Source organism: Heptranchias perlo, chromosome X (genome assembly GCF_035084215.1).
Source record: "Heptranchias perlo isolate sHepPer1 chromosome X, sHepPer1.hap1, whole genome shotgun sequence".
Taxonomy (NCBI): Eukaryota; Metazoa; Chordata; class Chondrichthyes; order Hexanchiformes; family Hexanchidae; genus Heptranchias; species Heptranchias perlo.
The window spans coordinates 27729011-27740821 of NC_090370.1; the positions used below are offsets into that span (position 1 = coordinate 27729011).

The 11811-nt window shown below is 42.1% G+C and overlaps 1 non-coding gene across 1 annotated transcript; it reads left to right on the forward strand.

Moving 5' to 3' along the window:
* The first annotated feature begins 10337 nt into the window (after window positions 1–10337).
* On the forward strand, window positions 10338–10411 carry trnaf-aaa (transfer RNA phenylalanine (anticodon AAA)). The gene has a single exon. It is a non-coding gene; the product is annotated as a tRNA-Phe (tRNA).
* The last annotated feature ends 1400 nt before the right edge of the window (window positions 10412–11811 follow it).

Sequence of the window (11811 nt, forward strand, 5' to 3'; positions counted from 1 at the left end):
CACAGCGTTGACGCGCCCACCCACCCCCCACTTTGGTGAACTCCAGAAAATATTTTTTTCGGTAACTTTTATTAAATTTGTTTTATTAAATATTGCAACTGACGGGTTCAATTAAGGTTTATTTTCCAACTGCACCTCAGTTTGCCAGTCTCACCATAAACCCCGCCCTGGTGATTAAGGAGAGTTCCGCACCAATGGGAGGAGCGTAAATTTATAGGAATTTCCAATAACTAGTGGGGTGCCGCAGGGATCAGTGCTGGGGCCTCAACTATTTCCAATATATATCAATGACTTGGATGAAGGAACAAAGTGTCTTGTGGCCAAATTTGCTGATGACACAAAGATCGGTGGAAAAGCAAGTTGCGAAGGTATGCTGACAGGTTAAGCGAATGGGCAAAAATTTGGCAGATGGAATATAATGTGGGAAAATGTGAATTCATCCACTTTGGGAGGAAAAAATAAAAAGCAAAATATTATTTTAATGGAGAAATACTCCAAAGTGCTTAGTGGCAGAAGGCAGAGGGTGATGGTCGAAGGTTGTTTTTGTGACTGGAAGCCTGTGGCCAGTGGGGTACCACAGGGATCGGTGCTGGGTCCCTTGCTGTTTGTGGTCTACATTAATGACTTGGATATGAATGTAAAAGGTATGATCAGTAAGTTCGCTGATGATACAAAGATTGGTAGGGTGGTAAATAGCGAGGAGGATAGCCTCAGTCTGCAGGACGGTATAAATGGGATGGTCAGATGAGCGGAACAGTGGCAAATGGAATTTAACCCGGAAAAGTGCGAGGTGATGCACTTTGGAGGGACTAACAAGGCAAGGGAATACACAATGAATGGGAGGACCCTAGGTAAGACAGAGTGTCAGAGGGATCTTGGTGTGCAAGTTCACAGATCCCTGAAGGCAGCGGAACAGGTAGATAAGGTGGTAAAGAAGGCATATGGGATACTTGCCTTTATTAGCCGAGGCATAGAATATAAGAGCAAGGAGGTTATGATGGAGCTGTATAAAACACTGGTTAGGCCACAGCTGGAGTAGTGTGTGCAGTTCTGGTCGCCACACTACAGGAAGGTTGTGATCGCTTTGGAGAGGGTGCAGAGGAGATTCACCAGGATGTAACCAGGGCTGGAGCGCTTCATCTATGAAGAGAGACTGGGAAGATTGGGTTTGTTTTCCTTGGAGCAGAGGAGGCTGAGGGGTGACATGATTGAGGTGTACAAAATTATGAGGGGCACAGATAGGATGGATACTAAGGAGCTTTTTCCCTTCGTTGAGGGTTCTATAACAAGGGGGCATAGATTCAAGGTAAAAGGCGGGAGGTTTAGAGGGGATTTGAGAAAGAATTTTTTCACCCAGAGGGTGGTTGGAGTCTGGAACTCACTGCCTGAAAGGGTTGTGGAGGCAGGAACCATCACAACATTCAAGAAGCATTTGGATGAGCACTTGAAATGCCATAGCATACAAGGCTACGGACCAAATGCTGGAATATGGGATTAGATTAGACAGGGCTTGATGGCCGGCGCGGACACGATGGGCCGAAGGGCCTCTATCCGTGCTGTATAACTCTATGACTCTATGACTCTATGATCTGGCGGTCCTCTTGCATGAAACACAAAAAGTCAACAAAAAGGTGCAGCAGGTAATCCGGAAGGCAAACAGAATATTGGCGTTTATTTCTAGGGGGATGGAGTATAAAAGCAGGGAAGTCATGCTACAACTGTACAAGGTGCTGCTGAGGCCACATCTGGAGTACTGCGTACAGTTCTGGTGCCCTTATTTAAGGAAGGACATACTTGCATTGGAGGCAGTTCAGAGAAGGTTCACTCGGTTGATTCCGGGTATGGAAAGGTTGTCTTATGACGAAAGATTGAACAGGCTGGGTCTATACTCATTGGAGTTTCGAAGAAGGAGAGGAGATCTTATTGAAAGATACAAGATTCTGATCTGACTCGATAGAGTAGATGCTGAGAGGATGTTACCCCTCATGAGGGAATCTAAAACTCGGGGACATAGTCTCAGAATAAAGGGTCGCCCGTTTAAGATGGAAATGAGGAGAAATTTCTTCTCCCAGAGGGCCGTGAATCTTTGGAATTCTTTACCCAAAAAACTATGGAGGATGAGTCATTGACAAAGTTTTGATCAGCAAGGGAGTTAAAGGATATGGGGAACTGGCGGAAAAGTGGAGTTGAGGTAAAAATCAGATCAGCCATGATCTCATTAAATGGCTGAGCAAGCTCAAGGGGCCGAATGACCTATTCCTGCTTCTATCTCTATGGTCTTATGGTCTTATGATAAATTGACTGGAGGGATGAGCGGCCAGTTGGTCCTCCAACCAATCGCAGTGCTTGAGGGGCTGGTGTTGCGGCACTGAATGGGCGGGTCTAAGCCCAGATATCCCTCATCGTCTGAAGCATCATTTTTAAAAGTTAATTTATCTTAAGCTCCAAGAGAAAACTCGACCTTCCCGTTGTGGCTTGAAACAGATGAAACCAGATGAGGTGGAGCAAACATTTCAACATTTGTTAGAAAAACACATTAATTAAGAACAGCCAGCATGGATTATTTGAGATAACTCAAGTCCATTGATAAAGGGAATGTTGTGTGGATGGATTGTGAAAAGGTGCTTGGTGAGATGCCGGACAAGAGGCTTGTTGATAACATTAATACTCACGGTATTAAAATGAATGAGCCAGGATTAATTAATAATGTCCTAGTTAAGGATCCCCTTGGAATGAGTGACCATAACATGGTTACATTCCATATCCAATTAGAGGGTGAGAAGGTTGGTTCTCAAACAAGCGTACTGAGCTTGAATAAAGGAGACTATGATGGTATGAGAGCGGAATTGATTAAAGTGCACTGGGAAAATAGTTTAAAGTGTAAAACGGTACATGAACAGTGGTGTTCATTTAAGGAGTTATTTTACAACTTTGAAAAAATATATATTCCACTGAGGAAAAAAGAAATGGCAGCCATCCGTGGCTAAATAAAGAAATTAAGGATAGTATCCGACTAAAAACAAGGACATATAAGGTAGCCAAACTTAGTGGGAGGATAGTAGATTGGGAAGTCTTCAAAAGACAGCAAAAAGTAACTAAAGGATTGATTAAGAAAGGGAAGATAGATTATGAAAATAAATTAGCAAAAAATATAAAAACAGATAGCAAGACTTTCTACAGTTATATAAAAAGAAAAAGGGTGGCTAAGGCAAACGTAGGTCCTTTAGAGAATGAGACCGGGAAATTAATGGTGGGAAACATGGAGATGGCAAAAATGCTGAACAAATATTTTGTTTCAGTCTTTCCGGTAGAGGACACGAGGAATATCCCAACACTGGACAAACAGGGGGCTCTGGGGGGAGGGGGGGAGGAGCTAAATACGATTAAAATCACTAAGGAATTGGTACTCAGTAAATTAATGGGACTCAAGGCGAATAAATCCCCTGGACCTGATGGCTTCCATCCTATGGTCTTGAGGGAAGTGTCAGTTCGAAACCTGTCTGAAGGAACGTGCAGTCTGACAGAGCCGGAAGTCGAGCAAATTGACTTTCGGTCTGAGCCGATGTTGAGTCTCCTTCTTGACAGTGTTTCGCCAATCCAGCACAGAGTGGTTTAAGAATCATGAATTCGGGTGTGACTGGAGCCACTTGTGTAAGATGAAGTGTCGGGGGCAGTTTCACATCCTTGACGAACATGAATGATCCTGTTGTGGTTTTGCTGCAAAATTTCACTTCCCAGTTCCCGATCCCTGAACTAAAATCCAACTCTGGTGGGACTCGAACCCACACCCTTATGAATATCTCCTCCAACCACTAAGTAGAAGTCTAACACGCTATCCATTGCGCCACAGAGTCAGTGATGCAATGTGAAGGAGAGCAGGGATACTGTGCTGTGGTTGAGGCCGTCTGACTGCTGCTGCTTCCGCCTCTCACATTCCGAGAGCCGCGGCGGCAGTCTGCACCGATCGCCATCCAATGGATCCTGCTCCAGCCGCTTATTTGCGGGCCTGGTACAAGAACAGTCGTGTCTGACTCCACGTCAGAAGGCTGTGTGTTTTGAACCAGGTTGAAATTACAGCATTTTCACCGTGGCTCAGGGTCCTGCCGACTGATTTTAGATCGGGACAGTGTTTTAGGGATGGAATGTTGAGTGTTTGTGCAACAATATCAAAATTAAATTTGATGCATTAATGAGCTTTTTTTTCTGTTACTTTCTGTTCACACCCTCTCCAATTTTATGTAGAAACAGCTAACAATGTTTAAAGGATGTGGTTTGCAGTGTTTGTGGAATCAGTGTAATTAAATTTGATACTTTCATCTGTTCCTTCTCCAACCCAAACCATTATCATTCGATTTGTAGCTTCACCCTGTGTAAAATAGGTTACTCAGTGATAGAAATAAATCAGTAACAACCCCGAAACCTCAGCGGGTATATTTGATCCAATGCTTTGTGATGGTCGCGATTTCCATTCAAATTTTCAATCGGCAAATCCCAAAGGGTGTTTTGGGTTTGATAAACTAATTTAAGTACTTGATTGGTTCCTGGAAATGATCCAATGGGGATTTCCTTACCCGTACAGATATCGAAATAAATACATTCCATCATTTCACAAATGACAGTTGCGTAAATAAATATATCGCGATATCCAACATGGAAAGTCAGCTCTTCATGCTCTTAAACAAATTTCTTCATTTTATTTTATTAATCCACTTCCGTTTCAATGTAGAACATATATTCAGAGCATCTCGCTAAACTTAAAGAATGGTAGAACAATTGCAGATTTTACAAACACATAACACGCTATCGTATAAGTAAGATTAAGGCCTTCTTTGTGAAAAATTTTATTCTAATTGTCTTTATGATGGTACGAAAAATCTTTCCAGATGTACGTCCCCAACTTAACGGAGAAACTAAGATGAAAACCAAAAAGATTTGTCAATAACTATTTTGAGCGATTTGATCGGTTCCACTTCTCCTTTCTTTAATTGTTACCTTTTGCTAATTATTCATCTTGATCCGTTTGCTTCATTTTTTCTCAGTCATTTATGGTGAATTTTCTATCTGTTAACGTTCTTAAATATTTGATTTGTTTGTTCCCTTCTTCTTGACTTGTGATTTGTTGATCTTCAGGTAAACGTCTGAAGCAGAAATGTGGTTATATTCAGGCGTGACTCTGCAGTATGAGACCGAGAGGTGATGCCGGATGTGTGACCGAGAGAAGAATTGCTGGAGGCAGAATTGTCCGTAACCTAACATATCCCGTGTGGCATTGCTCATGGTAGGTCGGATGACAATGTTTAAGATTGACTGAACGGCTATGTATATAACACACAACGGATTTTACTGCTGCTTAACTCCACAAAGCATAATCACCATAAATGCCCAAAGTCTCAGATCAGTTAGAATTGAATTACTGTTGGTGAGGGGAGTTTGTACATTAGAAGGAGTTTATACATTTACAGCTCCAGGTAAATCTGCAAACCTCTCTCGCCTGTAGGTGACGTCACCATGAGGTGTCCACCTTCCTTTTTGCTTCTGGACTTCTGAAGTGTGATTGAACCTTACCAAAAGTTTCCTATAATTAGTGAGGAAGGAAGGTATCAGTGTCAATGTGAGATATAAACGTGGATGTTTCACTGGGTAACCATGGGAACCAGATACACTGCTCATTCTAGTTATTTGTCCAGCAGGAAACAGAAATCATTCTCTTCAACTGTACTCGCCCGAAGGAAAAGAAAACAAACAAAACTGTTCGGTTCTTTGTTTTAGCTTCTTCTGCTGGTTTACGTTCACTCACCGAGAAAGTGACAGACAAAGAGGCTGAGAGATTGGATTGGCTTTTTCACTTTGTAATCGATTATACTTCGTACTTATTGTAAGAGACGGTTCCATCTCAATTGTCATTTGCCTGATATTCTCATTAATACTAAGATGTGTTCAAAATGAGTTTCTGCTAATTTTACAAATGCTGAACAGCGAAAACTGCTCTGAAACGAGTTTCGCTTCGTAACTTTTAATGGAGATGGGTTGCTGGTTGTAACTAAAGTAGTTTGTAAAATCAGCCCTCTGGAACAGTATCCTCGAAACGTGTTTCGGAGACATTGTATGAGAGGTCCGTCTGTACAATGAAGGAGCACTTCCGCACTGCAGTTCTGGAATCCTTTCCTTGTTGACTCCGAAACTAATACAAATATCATTTTGTTAAATGTTATTTTGTTGCTTAACTCACAAATTGGGTAAATATCACAGAGGAGGCTTTAGACAATAAAGGACCCGACGAAACAGGCACTTTGAGCAGCGAAGCCACGGAGCCAAATCAAGCTGCAAAATCACCATCTGCTCTCACTGATACCTGTCAGATACTCGCCACTGTGTGTTGGAGTTTGAGGCCGTTTGGTTCGTTTCGATTTCTCTTCTCCATTTCGCTGTGTTTATCTCTGTGTCAACCTGTCGGTTGATTCTGAATGAAAAATGAAATAAAACACATCAATCATCACCAGATGGGCCAGTTGCGCAATGGATAACGCGTCTGACTACAGATCAGAAGATTGTAGGTTCGACTCCTTCCTGGTTCGGGTTTGTGAAATTTTATCTCTGACACTGGGGAACGAAGAATCAAATTTCCTGATAAGATATTGTTTATGGTGAAGCAGCAAAGAAAACATTCCATCTTGAAAGATTTAGGTTCAATTACAAAAAGAAACTGTGACCACAACCTTTTCCAACAAGCCGCCTTTAAAGTTGATGTCAGACACACGAACATTGCAGCACGAGGTGGAGGCACCGCGCTGATGATCTTCATGTGTATCCGGGCCGTTCAGACACTTCGTGTGACACAAGAGCTTTTCAATCCCCGCGAGCTCCAGGACGCCGAGACGTTCGTTAAAAGCAGCATTCACCGGCAAGACCGCTATTCCGCTCCCTTTGCCGGTCTGCGGGAAATCCGATGCTGAAAATACAAAGTAGGACGGAGAGTATCTGGAAAACAGTTAAACTTTCAGTGTTCAGACTTTGGTGAGAACCATAAACAGGCCTTTGGATACATATAAACTGGGTGTGGATTAGGAGTGCGCTGTTGTTTTAGAAACTGTGGGAGTGTATATATTAGTGCGATGTTTATTTATGAACTATGGGTTTGTATATATGAGTGCGATATTTATATATGAACTATGGGTGTGTATAGATGAGTGCGATGTTTATATATGAACCGTGGGTGAGCTTCTATGAGTGCAATGTGTATATATGAACGATGAGTGTATATATATGAATGCAATGTTTATATATGAACGGTGGGTGAGTATATATGAGTGTGATGTTTAAATATGAACTGTAAAGAATCTTACAACACCAGGCTATAGTCCAAAATTGTTGGACTATAACCTGGTGTTGTAAGATTCTTTACATTTGTCAACCCCAGTCCATCACCGGCATCTCCACATCATATATATGAACTGTGCATGAGTATATATGAGTGCGATGTTTATATATGAACGATGGGTGTTTATATATGAGTGCGATGTTCATATATGAACTGTGCGGAATGATCGGGAGGGGCAATTCCCCCTGGGGTTTTATGTTGTTCCAACATAAGGACACAAAGATCAATTAACAGTGGGGTGGAAATAGCTCAGTTTGACTAAAGGTCTAAAGATCTCGGGTTTCGGCAGCTTGAGATATTTAGTTTCTGTTTCTTTGAATCCTAGAATGGTTACAGTACGGAAGGAGGGCATTCGGCCCATCGGGTCCATGTCGACACTTCCGCCAATGGGAACAGCTTCTCTTCACTAACTTTATCTGAACCCTTCATGACTTTGAACACTTCAATCAAATCTCCTCTGAACCTTCTCTGCTCTAAGGAGAACAACCCTGATGAACTGGATTCTTTCACCCCTCAGTCTGGTTCAGCAAACACTGAGTCGAATACACCTTTGAAGTTCAACACAACTTTATTAGCAGGACTTGGTCTGCAGCTTCGATTTTGACTCCTGATAGAGCCTTGTCGATTCTGACAGAGCAAGACAAGAACACATACAGAAATGCACACGTTTATACAGATCAATAGGGGTTGGAACATTGTTAACACAAGGGTCAACACCAATCATAAGCCGGGCATAGGTTGGCCATGCTGGGTTACATGATTGCAGGCCAATCACAGATATTAAATTTGGCTGATCACACCACAGTAACAGATATAGATGGATGTGTCCTCATCTCCAAGCTTGGAATGCTTCTCCTGTTCATCCCACATCCTTATCTACTAACTTGAGATATTTACGGCTTCGCTCAGCTCATTATTTCTATTGATCACTGAGCTGTACAGAGACCCCTACACCAGACTCCCTAACCGATGAGCATAAGCAGACCTCTACATCTGACAAGCTACTCACACCACTATTAGCCTTGAAGGGGCCCATTGTTCCAACCCTTCGCAGGCAGGATTCTAATTAACCCTTGCTTAATCATATTACTACGTCTTCTACTTTGCCACTTAGGCATTTTACTATCGACTGAAAACTGACTATATAGGCATTTTCATTAAAAGGGGCACTACGTAGGCATTCTCAACCCCAGCACGGCGTAAATTAGCTCCAATTTATTTATTTGGGCATTAAACAAAACGTGAAAGACTGGTGAGGCGTTGTGCGAACGGAATTCACTGCTTTAAGACAATAAATCCAATCGCTGGGGTCAAATCCTACTACTGATAGAATTTCTGGCAATGTGCATTTTGACCTGTTCGCAGAAAGCACGATTGCAGTGCGATCGAGCAGAGGATGTGAAAGAAGCTGAAAGTGAAAGTGCAGATATTAGTTTCATCACAGTGACTGGACACGTTTCCACAGGTAAGGGCCTCTTACCTTAATATTCTTTCCAGCAGAGTGGGACAGGTGATCAGAGCGACCGGGCTCTAGCGGCGCAATCGATTAGTGCGCGGTCCTTATATAACAATACAGGATCGGTAAATGGCGAGGTTGTTAATTCGAGTCTCACCGAGATCAAACAATCCTTTTGCTTGTGAATATTTCGACCGGAGTTGAAGGTACAATTGGCGTGTTCCAAAATGCATCCACTTATTTGTATTGCCATGTGGTTCCTCCGTTCTACGCTGTTGCAATAGCAGGTGAGATGTTTGGTATTATTTGTAAATGGAAAGTAACAGAAAAAAAGCTCGTTAATGCATCAAATTTAATTTTGATATTGTTGCACAAACACTGAACATCCCATCCATAAAACACTTGTCCATTTCGCTGTGTTTACCGATACTCTGTATCTCTCGCTGTGTTTACCGATACTCTGTATCTCTCGCTGTGTTTACCGATACTCTGTATCTCTCGCTGTGTTTACCGACACTCTGTATCTCTCGCTTTGTTTACCGATACTCTGTATCTCTCGCTGTGTTTACCGATACTCTGTATCTGTCGCTGTGTTTACCGAAACTCTGTATCTCCCGCGGTGTTGACCGATACTCTGTATCTCTCGCTGTGTTTATCTCTCTGTGTCAATCCGTGGGCTGATTCTGAATGAAGAATGAAATAAATGAGGGGTTTTAGACAATTCTCCCTCTGACGCTGAGGAACCAATGAGCGAAAATTTAGAATAAGATATTGTTTATGGTGAAGCAGCAACGAAAACATTGCATTTTGAATAATTTATGTTCAGTTCTGTGCAGAAAGAAACTGAGACCACAACGTTTTTCCAACAAGCCGCCTTTTCAGTTGATGTCAGGCTCGCAAACATTGCAGCACGAGGTATAAGTGCCGCACTGATGACTTTCATATGTCTTTCAGACACTTCGTGTGACACAAGAGCTTTCCAATCCCTGCCAGCTCCTGGGCACCGAGAAATCCGTCAGAAGCAGCATCACCGGCAGGGCCGATATCACGCCCCCTTTGCCGGAATTCAGCAAATTTAACGCTGAAAATGCAAAACAGGACGGACAGTATCTGGAAAACAGTTAAACTTTCAGTGTTCAGAGTTCAGTAATGACGATAAACAGGACTGTGGGTAGATATTAAGTGGGTGTGTAGTAAGAGTGCGCTGTTGTCTTATAAATTGTGGTAGTGTATATATGAGTGTGATGTTCACATATGAACTGTGGGTGTGTATATATGAGTGCGATCTGAATGCATGAACTATGGGTATTTCTATTTGAGTGTGATGTTTGTATATGAACTGCGGGGGTGTATATATGAGTGCGATCTTTATATATGAACTGTGGTTGTGTACACATGGGTGCGAAGTTTTATATGAATTACGGAATGAACAGGAGGGGCAATGCCTCCTGGGGTTATATTTTCTTCCAAGACAATGACATAAAGAAGAAGCTTTGATATGAGGCCGAAATAGCGCAGTTGGTGAGAGCGTTAGACTAAAAATCTAAATGTCTTTGGTTCAATCCCGACTTCTGGCAGTTTTCGGTTGTTTAATTTCTTCTTTCTTGCTTCGATTCTCGGATTTATTTACAATGAAATTTGATAACCGCCACTGAAGGATAGGGAATTGAATAGAGAGACATCAAGGATGGGAAATAATTATATCGTCTGTATTTGGTTTTTATTTCTCTGTTATCTTCTGCCTTTTTCTCTTGTTTTTTTCTCTCTCGGTGCCGGGTGACTATTTGATTTGATGCATTTGTCCTAAACTGATGCCTTTCTCCACATCTCGGGGTGGTCAGAACCGCTCTGTCTGTCTGTTGCTGCTGATGATCATTAATGGGAACAGGCCGCGAGTTCAACGTTTATCTGCAAACCGGAGAAAGAAAAATAAAAAGAAAGATGTGTTTCTCCGGCCCGGGGGCAAAGTTGCAATGAATGTTATTCAATAAACTGTCCTCGTGAATTTGTCTGTGGATTTTTTTGTAAAACTTCGATTTTGAAAGTTACAAAAACCCGAAATAAATAAAGTAAATTACAAGAATCGAATCCATTATCATGATATTACGGTATTCTATTTGCAAATGAGTTAACCAGACGTACTAACGGCACATCAGGCTGTTTAATTAATTTTTGTACCTGCAGGGATTTCTGTACTTAGACCCCTAAATCTCTCTGCTCCTCCACAGTTCCTCGTTTCTCAGCATTTAAAAATTACTGTGATTTATCTTTCTTAGATTTAAAGTGCATAACTTCGCTCTCCTCCACATTGAACTCTATTTGCCGCAGTTGTGCCCACTCACTTAATCTATCAATTCCCACTTTTCCATTTTCTGCTTCTATCTACATTACTTATTGCGCCACCAGAAGGCTGCGTGTTCAAAACACGGGGAAACCGTTGCTTTCAGAGCTAATAGGATTCTGGCTCGTTCCGGAATGAATGTTTCATCTGATTCTCTCAATAAGCAGAACCTTGCTGTAAAGTCTGCTTCTCTAGTTCTCAAATTTCAGCCAATCGTTTCATTCTGCCCTCGACTTTTGATCTTGAACTGCGGATGAACCTTTCGCAAAGAGGGAAAATATGTCCCCAAATCGCTCCACCTCTATCTCAAACGCTTTGGGAAGAAGTTCAGTGCAAACATTCAGGACTTTAAAGGCACCTCAATGACCTGCACTTTCTTTGAATGAGTTTTGTTCGCCATTGCAATCGACCGTGAAATCGCTCTCCGCTTTTATCTCACTGAAGTGAAGAGTGTGACGGCCTTGTAACTGTCAGTGTGTAAGTGACGAGTTTGGGGTCGGTATGGATCGCCTTTATTTTTGAAATCTCACCAAGCACCAGGGAAAATAAACTTTGAATCAAACTGTCCCTGTAAGTGATGAATTGAAGTGAATATCGCTCCAAGCAGATCTGGACAATGCGCAGCGCAACCGCACA